This window comes from Rhododendron vialii, chromosome 2a (assembly GCF_030253575.1).
Source record: "Rhododendron vialii isolate Sample 1 chromosome 2a, ASM3025357v1".
Classification (NCBI taxonomy): Eukaryota; Viridiplantae; Streptophyta; class Magnoliopsida; order Ericales; family Ericaceae; genus Rhododendron; species Rhododendron vialii.
Window position 1 is genome coordinate 9,978,564 of NC_080558.1, and position 16,288 is coordinate 9,994,851.

The window sequence follows — 16,288 nt, forward strand, 5'->3', positions numbered from 1 at the left end:
TCATATATCAATTCTCTTTCACAAAAAATATAGAAGAAGAGAGTTTGCGTACCAATATCTGCCATAAAAGGTCCAAGCCATAATAAATGAGAAGCTATACAACTCAATTCTAAGATAATTACTCTGATATAGCTCGCCCGTTTAGTTATTTGAAGTTGTATAGGTACCAAAGACATGAAAGAATTATGGGAACAGATAGATACAGATGGGGATGGTGTGATTGATATATCAGACTTTTCTGTATGTCCATCGCCCTTTTGTTATTTCCTACTCTGTTGTTTTTCTTCTTCAACTTATTTCTTGATGCCTTATGGTCCATTTGATTAGCAAGAAAATGAGAGAATGGGATGGAAAGAGACAAATATATCTACTTCTGATGTGTTTGAATTAGGAAGAGAATGAGAGAGAGTGCAAGAAACTAAACTTTCCTGTACAACTTATGCATCTGGATTTTTTTTTCTTTGCATAAAACACCGGAAACTTTAAACCTTCTCGTGGAATTAGTCACCAACAATTTGTATTTCAAACTTTGTCTCTTTCAATAACTTGCTCCCTTGTCTCATACTAGTGGGTGTTAATTAATTAGATTGGGTCACAATAATGTGATGGTCAACAGAGAATTTTTGGTTTACTTTTTCAGTATGTTAATTTCTAGTGTGATAAGATGCCCCGTTGATGCCTTAGGTGTTTGAGTTTTGAGTGTCCATGTGTTCAATTCGGAAAAAGTTTATAGCTGCACCATGACAAGGAAAATATACATGCACAATCCAGCAAAAAATGGCTAAAAGACTTACTGACCCGGAGGAAGATTGGATGATTCAATTAACTTGCTAAGTAGCTTGGTAGATTTGGTGGCTCCTATATAGGGTATGATAGTTTTTGCTTATGAAGTGTAGTGTCACTGATTTTGTTTTACTTTCGGTTGTATATGCCAAGGCCATCTCCTTCGTTTGCTTGTTCTTTTTTTGAGCTATAAAGAAGTGCATGCAGTACTCATCGAAAACAACAAAACCTTCAGAGTTATTTCTTTCTTAATTGAGTCCATCGAAAAAAAATGCTTTTTTTGTGTTTGTTTCTTAACCTTAGGCAATGACCAATACCCCAGTTGGTCTCCCGAGAGTTTCATTTTTTTCTTACCTGATATGTGTTTGTCCATGTCCCATATATATTCTCAGCCCCTATTGCTCAGTGCTCATAGGTTGGAAATTAGAAGTTCAACTTTCTTTTTTGCCCATAAATTTAGTTCTTTCTGAGAAGTGCCATTCATGTGTGATCCAGTTAAGGAAATTCTAGCAGAGCTGTTTTCTAGCTGCATTATCCGTGTTATAAGCTAAAACCATGTTGTAGATTGCGTGGCTCTAACGTTAGGGTTATTTCTTTCTTAATTGAGTCCATACCCATAAGATGGACTCAATTAGCTTTTTATGCATTAAGAGGCACAAAATGTTAAGATAATTTTTTGTTTTGGCTTGTAATTAGTTAGTATCTACTTAAGAGTGAAATATCCTCAAACTGTTGGTACCATAGAGTTATAGCTTGTAATTCGTTAGTATCTACGTAAGAGTGGAAAATCCTCAAACTGTTGGTACCATAATTCGTTAGTATCTACGTAAGAGTGGAAAATCCTCAAACTGTTGGTACCATAGAGTTATAATGGAGAAAATCCTCAAACTGTTCGTACTATTGATTGTAGAGGAAAGCCTGGCAAAAATCAAATCAAAGGCTATTTTGACATGTATTTATCTTTCTAGAAATCCCACATAGAAAATTCATGTTGAATGGTTTTAGTTTTTAGGTTTCGTGGTATCAAAGACGTGGTGTGTGAATATGTTTTACTACCAAACAAGTGTAGGATTAAGTTGTTTATGTGGAAGCCCAAGTAGTTTAATGGTGGTACCAATTAAAAGGCATTGATAGAGAGTGATATCCAAATTCTATACTCAATACTCTAAATGCTTAGATTTGCTTAGATGGCTCTCTTCATTCTTATACCCATACTAGGGATGGCAATCTCGACCGAACCAATGGGTACCCGAACCGTAACCAATTTTTTTCCCTGAACCATAACCGAAAAAATCCCCGTTGGTGCGGATATGGTGGAGGTTGGAAGATAACCGAACCGTTCCCCGAACTAAACCGAAATAGGTTAATTAGAAAAATACCCTTGTATATATATACACACACTTATGGCACTTAGGGTTTCATTTCCATTTTCCACATGTCTCGGCCACTCATCTCCAGAGCAAACTCCACAGCTCCAGTCTATAGCGGCGACATGCGACTCGATCTGGACTCACTCCTCTCCGATGTCTTCGTGAGAACTCCAGACCAGACTCCACAGCACCTAAGGTTTTCAACTTTTCCTTTCATTCGGCCACTCCTCAGTTCTCTCCGGTCTCCAGACCAGACTCCACAACTCGAGAGCAGCAACTACTCCGTGAGATCTCTCTCTCTCTCAATCTCGATCTCTCTTAGTCTCTCTCTCAATTTGGACTCTCTAATCTCTATTGCACACTCTCATGTCTCTATAACTCTATTTTTGCAAGCTACTGTGGGTAGCATGCCCTTTGGAAATTTCTGGTTTTTCCAAAAATGCAAGGGCCCGAAATCAAGGGAACGCTTTTAGCTAGACAACAAGTGCTCGCAAAATACAGAGTCGCCACCTGGGTTTTGAAGCTCCGACACCTAAGGAACCGTATTTCGAAGCACTTGCTGCGCTAATTTGAAAAAAAGAATTAAGGAACCAATCCGTCATAACCATATCTGGGTTCGAGAGCCAGGTTACGAGAGGGGAAGGGTTTTAAGGCACCTCTCTCGCCCAATCCAGAGATTGGTCTCTACTCAAGCATTTTGTGGAAAAAGTTTGCGATTCTTCTTTTATTAATCAATTTTTAGCCAATTAGGGCGGGGGAACAGTTTAATGGGGATTAAAGCTGTAACATATTTGCAGGATGTGATTAAAGACAAAATAAATGGATGGCATGCTTGAAAGATAAACGAGATAAAATCCAACACCATTATCGGGCATCAAAACAGCTCGTTGGCATAAATTAGGCACAAGCTGCAGCCACCTTGCATGCATGGCTCTACCAGCATGCAAGTAAACTGTCGCATGACTAACTCACACCATCGCGTGATGGTTGTATCCCTCCAAACAGGTTGAGTTTCATCCCCTTCTGGGCTCTGGAAGGACCAGTGCACACCTAGGATTCAAACCAAGCAGATTATATATACTGAAAGTCAATAATTATTACAAATAGAATGGATAAGAGATAAGAACAAACCCCTAAACAGTGGGGGCATTAAACAATGATCATGGACCAAGCTGCCCATGCAAGGGCAACTTCTGGAAACAGACCGACCATCGTGCGATGGAGTCACTTCATCGCGCGAGCATCACAACTGGACTTCCAGGAATTGCTTTGCATGCCTGAACTCTGAGACATGTTCAAGAGTGACCCAGGGGCATTCCAAAGTTAAATTACTAAGAGCTAGGAGTTAAACTACAAATCTTAGCATGCAAGACTAGTGGGTCTGGTTTTAAACATGCTTCACAATTATCCAAAGCACTATAAAACAGAAAATAACTAGCATCCCATCCCCACGAGGACTGTCACGTGCAGACTCAAAGCGTTGCGTGATGCAGTGAGTCCATCGCGCGTGGGTTTGCTTGTTACACGGCTCTTGTAACCCTGCTGACTTTAGAACCAGGACTGATATTGATTATCAGCCTTGGCTCTGCCAGCCCCCCTCAGGGATCAAAACAGTAAACAGTAAAGGAGTTATACCTTTGCTTGTGTGTTACGGTAATGGATCAAACTAGGTGGAGTGGCTTGAGAGATGAATGTAGGGGAATGACTTGAGTAAGGAAGTAGGAGGAGTGTTTGAAAGTAGTATTCTTTGTTTGGTTTAAGTCTTAGAAAGTTATTTTTGAGAGTTGAGTGGTAATAAGTGGAAAGAGATAGAAAGAGAGATTTATTGAAAATTGTGCCGAGAGTTAAAAGCTACTCCCAAAGTTGGGAACCAAACGGAGTGATTGTTTTTCTTTCTTGATTTTTTTTGTAACCCTTTGCAAGATGAACAATGGGGGGTATTTATAGGACAAGAAAATGTGTGAGGTGGGTGAAGGACTTGGCCTAGTGACTAGCCAACAAGGCTGGCCAACCCCCCCTTGGTGGAGGAAGTGGCCAACAAGGTGAGGGGAGTGGTTATGAGGGTGGTGCAACCCATGCACCCGCTAACGCTGTTCAGCCCACGAAAATGGGGTTCCCAAGTCAGTAGCCCCCTGATCATCACAAAATCCAGCTGGAAAAAGGTGAAAACGACAGGAGTTGACCATCGCGCGAGGGACTAGGTTCATCACGCGATGGTTTTACCCACCCACGCGACGGTCAACAGTCAAGGTTTGACTTTGACCAACACCTGGCAAGTAGAGCATCACGCGATATACTCAATGGGACGCCCGATGGTCAACCCTTGAGGTTAGGGTTTTGACTTAGGTTTTTTTTTTTGGGCTCAAGATGGATTTTGCCTACTCCAAGCTCAAGCCACTTTTACACTCAATACTGTTTTGACCTGATTCATCATCCGGGAAACAAGAAACCGAAAAAGAAAGTAAATCAATTGGGAAACCAGATTGGGGTGTCTACAGCTACATTGATCAATTGAGCCACTGAGCATCTGTGAGATCTCTCTCTCTCTCTCTCTCTCTCTCTCTCTCTCGATCTTGTCTCTCATCTTTCGGTTTGTTCAGGAAATCGATTGCAGTAGCCCTAGCAGTCCACACTCTGCAGTCGCCACTCTTTGAAGCCCAGTTGTCTCTCATCTCTCGGTTTATCTCTCTCTCTCTCTCTCCCTCTCTCTCTTATGTGCTCAAAAATATAATCTACTTCAGATCTATGTGCTTGAATTTGTTACATGTGGGCCAAGTGTTTGATTTTGTTCATAGACTAGTGTACCAGTGGATGAGTTGACTGGACTAAAATTTGTTGCATGTGGATGTGTTCATAAATTTGTACCAGTGGATGTGTTCATAAATTTGCTTAGCTGTTCAACTTCTGATGAATCAAGATAATTTTTTTTCTCTTGCCAATAGTCATTGTTTGTGCTTCTATAGTAGTAGGAGTTGGATTTCTTCAGTTTATTTCCACTCACAGTCACAAAGGAGGGTAAGGATATTTCTTATTGCTACTCCATTTAGGAAGCTTTTATAAAAGAATGAATAGTTATTGTTTGTGCTCCCTTTGTTTGCGTATATTGAGCTCAATTTAGCGGATACCTCTGACTGAGCCACCAATTCGACTTGAGGTGTAACGAAGCTAGATTGAGATCAATGTACACAAATGGATACCTCCAGTCTGCGTAACTAGCTTGTGATCTGATTGTAGCTTGAACTATAATTGTAGTTTGAATCATGTCTGAATCTGCTGGTGTTTTTTTAGAACTAGATTAATTATGTCTGAATCACCTGACGGTTCGAGTGCTCAGTCAACAAATCCGGTTGATGGTTCTGGACCATCACAACCAAGTGGTAGCCCCGTACCATCATCATCCCTTCTTGATAACCATGCAAGTGACAATCCTACTCATCCAAGTGACAATCCTACTGATGAAGTTGAAGTTGTATCAGAAAAATCTGATGATGATGATGGTGGAAAAAGGTTAAGGAGTCCTTATTGGGCTCACTATAATAGGGTGAAAATCTTAGTTGCAGAAACCTTCAACTATGCCCATGTTTCTTCGACGGAAATGCGTTTCCGCGTTCCCGTCGAAGGAAACTCCAAGAAACTCGTCCCAATGATAACGGAAACTCGTTCCTTACCTATACGGGAACTTACACCCAAAAAACGGTTGAGACTTACGATTCAAGCTCCAATTGGTACATTTAAAGTTGTTTTGTTCTTGTTGGTGTGCACATCTGATATTAACCTTCTAGAGTCATACTAATGCCTTTAACTTTTAAACCTACTTAATATGCACAAGAGCTCTATTGTATAATCATGTGCTACAATAAAAATGTTGAAATATAACTAGAAACTTATAATTTTAATAACAATATTTTATGCTTTAGAATAATATTTTTATATTGACATTTAACAATATAAAATTTCAAAATATAATTATAATTTTAATAATTTTTCCTAACCACTTCCAATGGCGCTCCCACACTTCTATGATCATCCACACCCCCGCTCCCGCTCCCGCTCCCGCTCCCGCTCCCGCTCCCGCTCCTGCTTCGTGTAACTAAGGTGAAAATTAGCGGGGTTTACAAGGCCATTTGCAAGTATTGCGGAACAAAATTTCTGGAGAAACAAGGAATGGAACTTCGCATTTGAACGAATACTATTTAAGGAAACACCAAAAGAAGGATAACATGAGACAACAAGTTCTAACAAACAATTTCATGAACAAAGACCGTCCTCCGCTACTAACTTCATATAGTTTTGATCATGAGACGGCACGGAAAGAACTTGCAAGTGCCATAATCATGCATGAGTATCCCCTTTCAATTGTGGACCATGTTGGATTTAGGAGGTATTCAAATGCTCTTCAACCTTTATTTAAGGTGCCGTGTAGGAACACAATGAAAGCTGAAATATTTAAGATTTATGAGTACCGGAAGGGGAAGACAATGAGTTTGGTGGTGAGTAATGCAAGTAGATTAGCGATCACAACAAACATGTGGACTTCGAGTAATCAAAAGAAAGGCTTCATGACTGTCACAGCACACTTTATTGATGATTCTTGGACTTTGCAAAGTCGCATTTTGAGGTATTTCTAACTTATATCGCTATATTTATTCCTTTATGCTATGTAAATCTTCATTTTTCCATTTTTAACTAAATATCAACGTTGCATATTAGGTTCATATATGTGCCATATCCACATACAAAAGAAGTTCTATGTGACCAATTGTTGAATTGTTTGATAGATTGGAACATTGATAGAAAGATTTCAAGTATAACGGTTGATAATTGCTCTACCAATGATGCCATGATTGATCTTTTGTGGGACAAACTTTATAGTACGTCACTCATGTTAGGTGGGAATTTGTTTCATATGCGTTGTTGTGCGCACATTCTTAATCTTATTGTTAAAGATGGGTTGGATGTTATCAAGGTGGGTACTAAGAAAATTCGGGATGACGTAGCTTATTGGACAGCATCACAAAAAAGAGAGGAAAAATTTGAAGAAACAGTCCGCCAATTGAATGTGACTAGTACTAAGAAATTAGGACTTGATTGTGCGACTAGGTGGAATTCAACATTCTTGATGCTTCAAACAGCCCTACTTTATAAGGATGTGTTCATTCGCTTAAGCAAACGGGATGCTCAATATAATTCCTTATTGAGTGAACGTGAATGGGGGTTTGCTAGAGATGTTTGTCAAAAGTTGAAATTTTTTTTTAAGGTGACAGAGTTGTTTTCTGGAACTAAATACTCTACTACTAATCAATGCTTTCCAAATATACTTGAGATTAGACTTGAATTGAGAGATTGGCTCCGTTCTGAGAATTAGATGATTAGGGAAATGACCAAAAGAATGGTGGAAAAATTTGATAAGTATTGGTCTATGGTACATGGTGTTGTGGGGGTTTCTATTGTGTTGGATCCTAGGTATAAGATAAACGTGTTGGAGTTCTACTTTAAATTATTGTTTCCAACAACTTACAAGGAAGAAGTTGAGAAAGTTCATGCACTTTGTTATAAATTGCTTAAGGAGTATCAATGTCCTAGTTCAATGATGGAGAGTATTCGTGACTCTTCTTTCCAATCAAGTTCCATTGATGAAGATTCACTATCGAAGTATGATGTCTACATGCTTCGGGAGTCGAAGAGAAGTAGGACAATCGATACTGCAAAATTGGAGTTGGATCATCATTTGTCGAAAGTTGTCTTGCCAAAATCAGCAGGATTTGATGTCTTGAATTAGTGGAAATCACATCAACCCAAGTATCCAATTTTGCAAGCCATGGCTAGGTATCTGTTAGCTATTCCGGTATCGACGGTTACTTCTGAGTCAGCATTTAGCACGAGTGGTAGGTTGGTGAGTCCACGTCGCAGTAGACTTCATCCCGATACGATGGAAGCCTTGATGTGTGCTCAAAGTTGGTTGTGGGCTGCCGAAATTAAAGGTAATGAACTTAATATCTTGCATTTTTCTACTTTAGTAAACTCAAACTAGTACTTATGAATTTTTTACTTTATATTTGTTAGGTGAATCAACATCAGGGTACGCCACTATATTAGATGATGCTGAAACGAGGGATTCGTGCATGACTCGTGAGGTAATTGGCATTTGTCTTACGTCTCTCGTGCGTGACTCGTGAGGTAATTGATATTAATTCACTTTTTCTGCCCTTCAATTTAACAGATATGAACTCAGCAAATGGAAGTTGGCATTTCAAGATGGAAATCAGAATTGATCCTATTGTTTTGTTTTTCCATCTCTTAATTCTACAAATGGAACTTTGTATTATTTCAAGATTTGTGATGTAGTGAGATTTGGTTGGCTGGACTGATTGGTGTGCATGTGGTGACTGGAGTCACTGGACTGACTGAACTTTGTATTATTTTTACTTTGCTTTGTAGTTGTTTTGTGGATTGATTGGCAGCATGTGGTAAGTGTTTTGTTGTGAATGTTGGTAGCTATTGTGTATTGAGAATGTTGGGGTATAAAATTGTCCACTGATGACTGGAGCCACTGGAACTCTATCTATTTCCATGGGGTATAAAATGGTTGCGTGGAGCCTGCTACCGATGAATATGATCATGTGAGAGAGCCAGAGATTTTCTGATGCTTAGCATGCATGCTTCAGCTTTTTCATTCCTTGTACAAATCCAGTCCAGCTAGCAGAACTTATTCTATTTGTGGTATTTGTTAGCATTACATTTTAGCTTTAGTATCATAAAAATTTGGATACTAATTCCTCATAGGGGTGGGAATGAAATCTGATCCAGGATCAGTTTTTCTGCTTGATCAGTTTCTTTCTTTAACTTAAACTTGGCAGGATCAATTTTTTTGCTTGATTAAAAGGATCAGTATTTTTGCTTCATTTCGGTTATCCGTTCGGTTCGGTTATTACCCGATATCCGTTTGGTTCGGTTATGGTTACCTAGTTCCCTCCCCGTTCGGTTATCGGGGCGGATATGGGTGGTACTTTGGTTTCAGGTATCGGGTACGGAATACCCAATATCCGCCCCGTTTGCCCCAATGCCATCCCTAACCCATACTCGAGAAATGTTGTATGTTCATGTATCAATATGATCATGGTGTTAGGTTTCTTTTCTCCCCTTGATGTAAGTTTGTATCGATAGCATGAGTCTTATTATTAAGTTTGTATCAATAGCATGAGTCTTATTATTGTGTTTTATTCTTTCCACAGATATTGGAGTATCTAGCATCTCGTTAAGTATTATATATGAAGAAGTTGGATTTCTGCCGTCAATTCTACCGTAATCTAGTTTTCTCGCTATTGAACTTTCCTATTATTTTGCGCTCTTGGGCTTGGATATGATATGTTTGATGTTACGTACACTTTTCGTGGTACGATTTTTCGTTATTTTGTACTCTATGAATTCGGATACCGTTTGCTAAGTATTTGATGAACACTCTTTATTTATGGAAGTTATGAATGAATTGTTCTTGAATTTCAATACTTGATTACAGTAGATTGGTGAATAAATGTTGCTCAATTCAATTTACTGTGAATCACCACAAAAAAAAAACTAAGTAGATTTTAGAATTAGTTTTAAAATTTGTAATATTATATTTGCCGACTAAATACTTAGTTGGTAAAAGCTGTAATATGCCAACAATAAATGTAACATTTTCTGACTAAATAATTAGTTGGTAATTAACTAAACATTTGCCGACTAAATAATTTTGCCGACTGAATACTTTGTCGACAATAATTCAAATTAGCTGACTAAATAATTAGTCGGGAAAAACCAACATATGCCGACTAAATTTTTTTTAGTCAGTAATTACTTTTGCTGACCTTAATTACCCAACTAAATCGCCGACCAAAGTTTTTATTCGGGAAATACTATTGCCGACTAAATTTCTACATTTTGTCGACTAAAAGGGTAATGTCTTGTAGTTAAATTTGAAATAAGATAGCTCTGTCCACCGATTGTGAACTCGCTTTCGACAGAGATGACGTCGTTGTATGATTGGGGGACGTCGGCTGTATGCAACTGATCACCCATCTGGAAGGAATTTTCCCAAGCCTCTTGCATTTCCACTAAAGATAGAAGGCCACGCAACACATCGTCCATAGAAGGGCGTCGGATCCCCTCGGAAGCCAGGCAGCTTAGTGCTATATTGACATAGTGCCGAAAACATTCAGGAGCGATTTCTCCGATAAGGTATGGATCAATGACTGCATCGATTTCTGCACTTCTGATGCACATGTAGAACCAATCAAGTAACGAAGCATTGTACGGCCATTCTCGGGAAGAAGGGGTCCTAGCACACAATACTTCCAACAACACAAGACCAAAAGCATACACGCCAGTTTTTTCTGTCACTTTAAAATTGTACTGGTACTCAGGGTCCAAAAATTCCTTTGTGCCAAAAAATCCCATCATGCCAATAATATTTGTTTCCACACCTTCGGTTGCCATGCGAGTGGGTATACGTACGAAAAAATCAAAAGTGGCAAGTTTTGCGACATATTTATCATCAAAAAGTACGTTTGATGGGTTTAGGTCACAAAGGACAAATTGTTGCTCTTCATTCAAATGGAGGTATTCGAGAGCTTGTGCAGTGTCGATGCAAATCTCAAGCCACTTTTTCCAAAGAAGTGGATAGTTATCACTTCCGTGGAGAAGACTTTTCAGTGTCCCGTTTCCCATGTAGTCGTACACAAGGATCGACTCATCCTTCTCTTCGCAATATCCTATCAAAGAGACTATGTTAGGGTGATGAGTCAGAGATTGTACCTCAATCTCGGCAATAACTTGTCCGACCAAGTTTGGCTCCCTCAACACGTATCGTTTGATCATAACCGCATGAGTTCCCCTCACCATACATCCCTTGTACAAACTAAACCAAATGCCTTGGCTGATCAAAAGATCGTCATTGAAATCATTAGTGGCAGCGTGAATCTCAGCAAGCGAGAAACGGGGATTTGAACCATTCCCTGCTTTCCACCAATGATTCGGACCTTTAGGCACAAACTTTTGGCCCTGAAACGCCTTTGCAATAGTTCCCAGTGATCTTCCCCTACGCTCATGCGATACCAATGCAATCTCAAGGCTCTTCACTACTTCAGACATTGTAGGCCTTTCCTTTGGTTTAAGTTGTAAACAATTGTTCGCAAGTTTGGCAAAGTACTTAAGACTATGTGGTGTAGTTTCTCCATTAAGAGAGGGATCGATGATTCGGTCAAGCATTCCCTTTTCGATGAACAATTTTGCCCAATTAATTAGACTAATTTGCTCGTCCTCAAGTCTATCATCTAACGGTGGCCGACCACACAAGACTTCCAACAACACCACGCCAAAGGCATACACATCAGATTTCCTAGTTACTTGACCAGTGATCAAATATTCTGGATCCCAATATCCTCATGTTGCTTTGACTTTTGTGCTAACATGGGTTGTTGCTTGGCTTGTAATGAGTTTACATAAACCGAAATCAGAAACCTTTGCTGCCAATTTCTCATCCAACAAAATGTTTGTGCTCTTCACATCTCGGTGTATGATACGTTGTTCGGTACCTGTATGAAGATAGTCGAGTCCTCGTGCAACACCAAGGCAAATTTTGAGCCTTTGAGCCCACTGTAGATGTGATATACTTCTACCGCTTTCTTCTCTACTTGATTTGTAAAGATGACTAGCAAGAGTCCCACGAGCTATATATTCGTAAACAAGAATTAATCATCTCCTGATTCTCATTGCAAAAGCTGATGAGCGAAATGAGATTAGTATGATGGAACTTTGAAAGCAATTTTACCTCTGACCAAAATTCTTCAGCACCTTGGTTGGACTGGGCATTCAACCTCTTTATGGCAACAACGGTGTTCGTAGCACCATCGTTAATGAACCTCTTATATACCTTGCCGAATCCTCCAGTTCCAAGAACTAATTCATCATCAAAGTCGTTTGTCGCTATTAGTACTTCATGCAATGAAAAGCAATGACAAGATCCCTTAACTTGAATCACGCCACCGTATGTCGCTATTAGTACTTCATGCAATGAAAAGCAATGACAAGATCCCTTAACTTGAATCACGCCACCATTGATTGGATTCTCCTTCTCAAAAGAGATCGGAGTGTTGGACGAGGCTTCTGCTTTATCAAAGTGATTTGGAGACGGCAAGGCATGCGAAATCTCATCCATATTTTCCAGGAGGTGAATTTAGCGACTCGAATCCGGACCACTAGAAACGTTAATGGCAAGCAGGCCGGTCTTGTGCAAAATTCTCCATCTGTAAATCTTAAATGGTCCGGAGAATCTCTAAGAAGCACAAGACAACGAAGGATGAGGGATATAGATGATATTGACGGAGATAATGGTCAAAATATTACCCTCAAATCAGGATCGGGGAATCCTATAGCGCATTGTCGATTTTGTTTTGTTGCCCATATTAAAGGACGACTTAACGCGGCAACATCTTTCTTCCTTGCCTCGCTATTCTAAACAATTCAGTGGAAGAAGTTAGGGATCCAAGAAATTATGCTCCGTGCATCAAATTTGTAATCAAACCAATCAATGTGAAATCGTAAGATAATTAATTCTACGAAGTACACAATCAAAAGGTTCATAGCTGTTATGGGCAGAGCCATGCTCCATAGCTCTTTTAGCTCTTCTATTACCTAAACAGAGAGAAACAGAGCACATAATACATACATACAAATATGTACGTACATACAAAAACAAGCACAGGGGCGGTGTCAAGATTTAAAATCGTAAGAATATCAATTTACTTTGAAGAGTACATGTTCTAAAGTTAATTATCACAAATTTTCATAGTCTAATCATCGATCAACATACAACAAATAAAATAACACTCTATTAAGTTGGAACTCGACGTTTTCATTTCCAGAAATCGGTCATTTCCAATTGTCTCTTCCCGTTACATACATAAAAACGTGTATGTACAAATTTATATTGGCAGGGCCATTCCTCATAGCTCTGTCAGCTCCTCTATTACCTAGACAGAGAAGAAACAGAGCACATATACATGCATACATTGGCAAAGCCAGGATTTAACATCGGAGGTGGCATCCAAAACTATAAAAAAGAAAAAAAAGAAAAAAAAAAGATTACAATACTTTAAAGTTAAGTGTTCATAATATCAAAAAATTTATACATTCTGATAGTTTAATTCCCCTTCTAGTATCCTAATCCGTTCTTACTGTATTTAGGAGAAACCTACCTCAGATAGCTATAAACCACTTGTGGAATTTCAGTATAACCACATTTTGTATACAGTACACTGGTTCTAATTGATACATTCATATATATCATGTTGCCAAGTAGGGGTACCATGTACTCCTATGCTTATGATAGAGTTCAAATTAACATCACTAACTACAAGTAGTGGCTTAGCCAGGAATTTAGCTGGGTGGTGCACCATTAATTAACATGGTCTTAGAATTTTCTATTATTTTCCATGGTAAACAACAATAATATAAAAGAAATAAACTTAGAACGTAAACTTTGCTACAATATACAGATGGATAACGGGCCTTTATAAAAAACAAACGCATTTTGGGGAATTGGATAAAGATATTAGGAGATGTAAGTGTTACAAGAGGGAAAATGTAACTTTCCAATATAAATTATCATGGCCTTTATAATTTCAGAGGTAAATTTGATATTATTAAAAATTACAGTGGGGCCCGTGCCCCCACTGGTCTCTATGTAGCTCCGCCACTAACTACAACTAACAATGCTTACTTTGGTCGAGACAAAAAAGGAAAAAAACTTGTATCTCTACAAGTTGCTGTAAACACGGGGTCCCTTAAGCTCACTGAGCCTAGAAAACTAAGGGATGGCCCCGTGCTTTCACCAATCCCATTTGTACAAATACCAATATCTGATAATAAGTTGTACTGGTGTTGACCTAAAATGTTCCTCAATCGAAATCGACAGAGTTTTGAGAAAACAACACTCGGATAATGTTCGATAGGATTTCTAAGTGTATTAGGTTTGTAAGAAAAAAAAAGTGTGCAACATTGAATTGCAACCCATTTGACACAATTTGAAAAAAAGTGTACTGTTTTTTTTTTATAACCAACAAAAAAAAGGTTCTATTTTGATTAGTAAAAATTCAGTAGTTGATAATGAATTTTACGTTTTGTTTTTTCAAAATAGGTTCTCCAACGGGTAAAACAAATTAAGTCATTTTGATTCAAAATAAAAAGAGAGTTGATCGTTTCTATTACTTTTTTATTGTTCAAGAGGATCAATTTTTGGATGTAAGTAACTTTTTGATCTTTACATAACGTGTTTCGACAATAGTTGTTGACTGGACATGTCGGTGAAACGCATATAGAAATCAAATGAGTTTATTTTAATTTACCCTTGTTTGTAACTGCAATAGTAGTAACTAATTAGGGTGACCAGTTAAGTTATGCACATCTCAATTAATAAGTTTAGAAGTTTAATTTATAGACCAGAGATAATTTTGAAGTCGGCTAAATAAGATAAACCTGCAGATGTTCCTTGTTTCTATATATTTTCCCGACAATTTAAATGACTAAATCTGAACCATATATGGGTGCAATTAATCGACGAAAAGAAGCAAAAATAGAAGTTACCTTGTAAGATTCTGGAAGTTGATCGATGAGTTTCCCTCGCTAAAAAGTCAACTTGCCGCACTCTTTTTCCGTCAATGCTTCGTTAACCTCGAGAGAGAGAGAGAGACAAAAATAGAAGTTACATTGTAAGATTCCGGAAGTTGATCGATGAGTTTCCTCCGCTAAAAAGTCAAGTTGCCTCACTCTTTTTTCGTTAATGCTTCGATAACCTCTAGTGGAGAGAGAGAGAGAGAGAGAGAGAGAGAGAGAGAGAGAGAGAGAGAGAGAGAGAGAGAGAGAGAGAGAGAGAGATGAAATGAAAAGGGGAGGACGAAATGACTAAATCTGAACCATAAATGGGTGCAATTAATCAATGAAAAGAAACAAAAATAGAAGTTACCTTGTAAGATTCCAGAAGTTGATTGATGAGGTTCCCCTGCTAAAAAGTCAACTTGTCTCACTCTTTTTCTGTCAATACTTCGATAACCTCTAGAGAGAGAGAGAGAGAGAGAGAGAGAGAGAGAGGAAATGAAAAGGGGAGGACGAAATGACTAAATCTGAACCATATAATATATATGGGTGCAATTAATCGACGAAACGGAACAAAAATAGAAGTTACCTTGTAAGAATCAGGAAGTTGATGATGAGTTTCCCCTGCTAAAAAGTCAACTTGCCTCACTCTTTTTCCGTCAATGCTTCGACAACCTCTATTGTAGAGAGAGAGAGAGAGATGAAATGAAAATGGGAGGACCGAGGACCAGATGCAACGTGATCAAAAGAAGGTTATTCCATGACTCGAACCTGCAACACCAGAAATGTTAATGGCAAGCAGGACTTGTGCAAAATTCTCCATCTCTAAAGCTGAAATGGTCTGTAGAATTTTTCATAAACAGTGTACAATGGGGGATAGAGAGATTGAAGTAACCGCGTTGATGATATTGCCGAAGACTTTTAAAACGGGACATGGGTTCGGTCGTCTCCAAGTGGTCTGCAGCAGCTCTCTATGAAAAAGTAGAGATTGTCTTTTTTGGGCTGTGCGGTAAACAGATTTGTTTACCGCACCAATCAATCTCAGTCGTTTATTCGCACAATTAATGGTTGAGATTCATTTTTAATTATAACTAGTCTCAATTAATTCTTTTCCGAAAAAGTTTTATTAAAATCCGAATCGTTCAAAACTCTTTTGAACGGTCATAATTTAGTGTTGTGAGCACTTGTTTACAAATTTAGTGTTGTGAGCACTTGTTTACAACACAACCGGAAACAAATTTTTTTCAAAGTAAAAGAGAAAAAGCCACTTGACCAATTGAAGAGAGAGAATGTTCACATGTTGGAGTATGCCCCATCTCAATTTTTTTTTTCCTTTTTAGTATTAACTTTCAGTGTGTCATGATAAATTATGCACATCTCGATTAAATTTTAAAATATCAATTTGTAGGCTAAACGGAACCTGAGATCTTGTAAAGAGCAAACTTCTTAAGTCAGACTTGACAAGATAAACTTGCAATTGTTTCTTGCTCCAGACATTTTCATAT

At 38.5% G+C, this 16,288-nt stretch overlaps 2 long non-coding RNA genes and 1 pseudogene across 2 annotated transcripts; 1 reads left to right on the forward strand and 2 right to left on the reverse strand.

Moving 5' to 3' along the window:
• Positions 1-692: 692 nt before the first annotated feature.
• Positions 693-9,650, forward strand: LOC131315736 (uncharacterized). The gene is made up of 2 exons (XR_009196880.1): positions 693-867; positions 9,386-9,650. It is a non-coding gene; the product is annotated as an uncharacterized LOC131315736 (long non-coding RNA).
• Positions 9,651-10,058: 408 nt separating this feature from the next.
• LOC131317107 (uncharacterized) lies at positions 10,059-14,919 on the reverse strand (annotated as a pseudogene).
• A 109-nt stretch (positions 14,920-15,028) lies between these two features.
• On the reverse strand, positions 15,029-15,725 carry LOC131315734 (uncharacterized). The gene is made up of 2 exons (XR_009196878.1): positions 15,512-15,725; positions 15,029-15,092 (listed from the first exon to the last, which is right to left on the reverse strand). It is a non-coding gene; the product is annotated as an uncharacterized LOC131315734 (long non-coding RNA).
• Between the last annotated feature and the right edge of the window lie 563 nt (positions 15,726-16,288).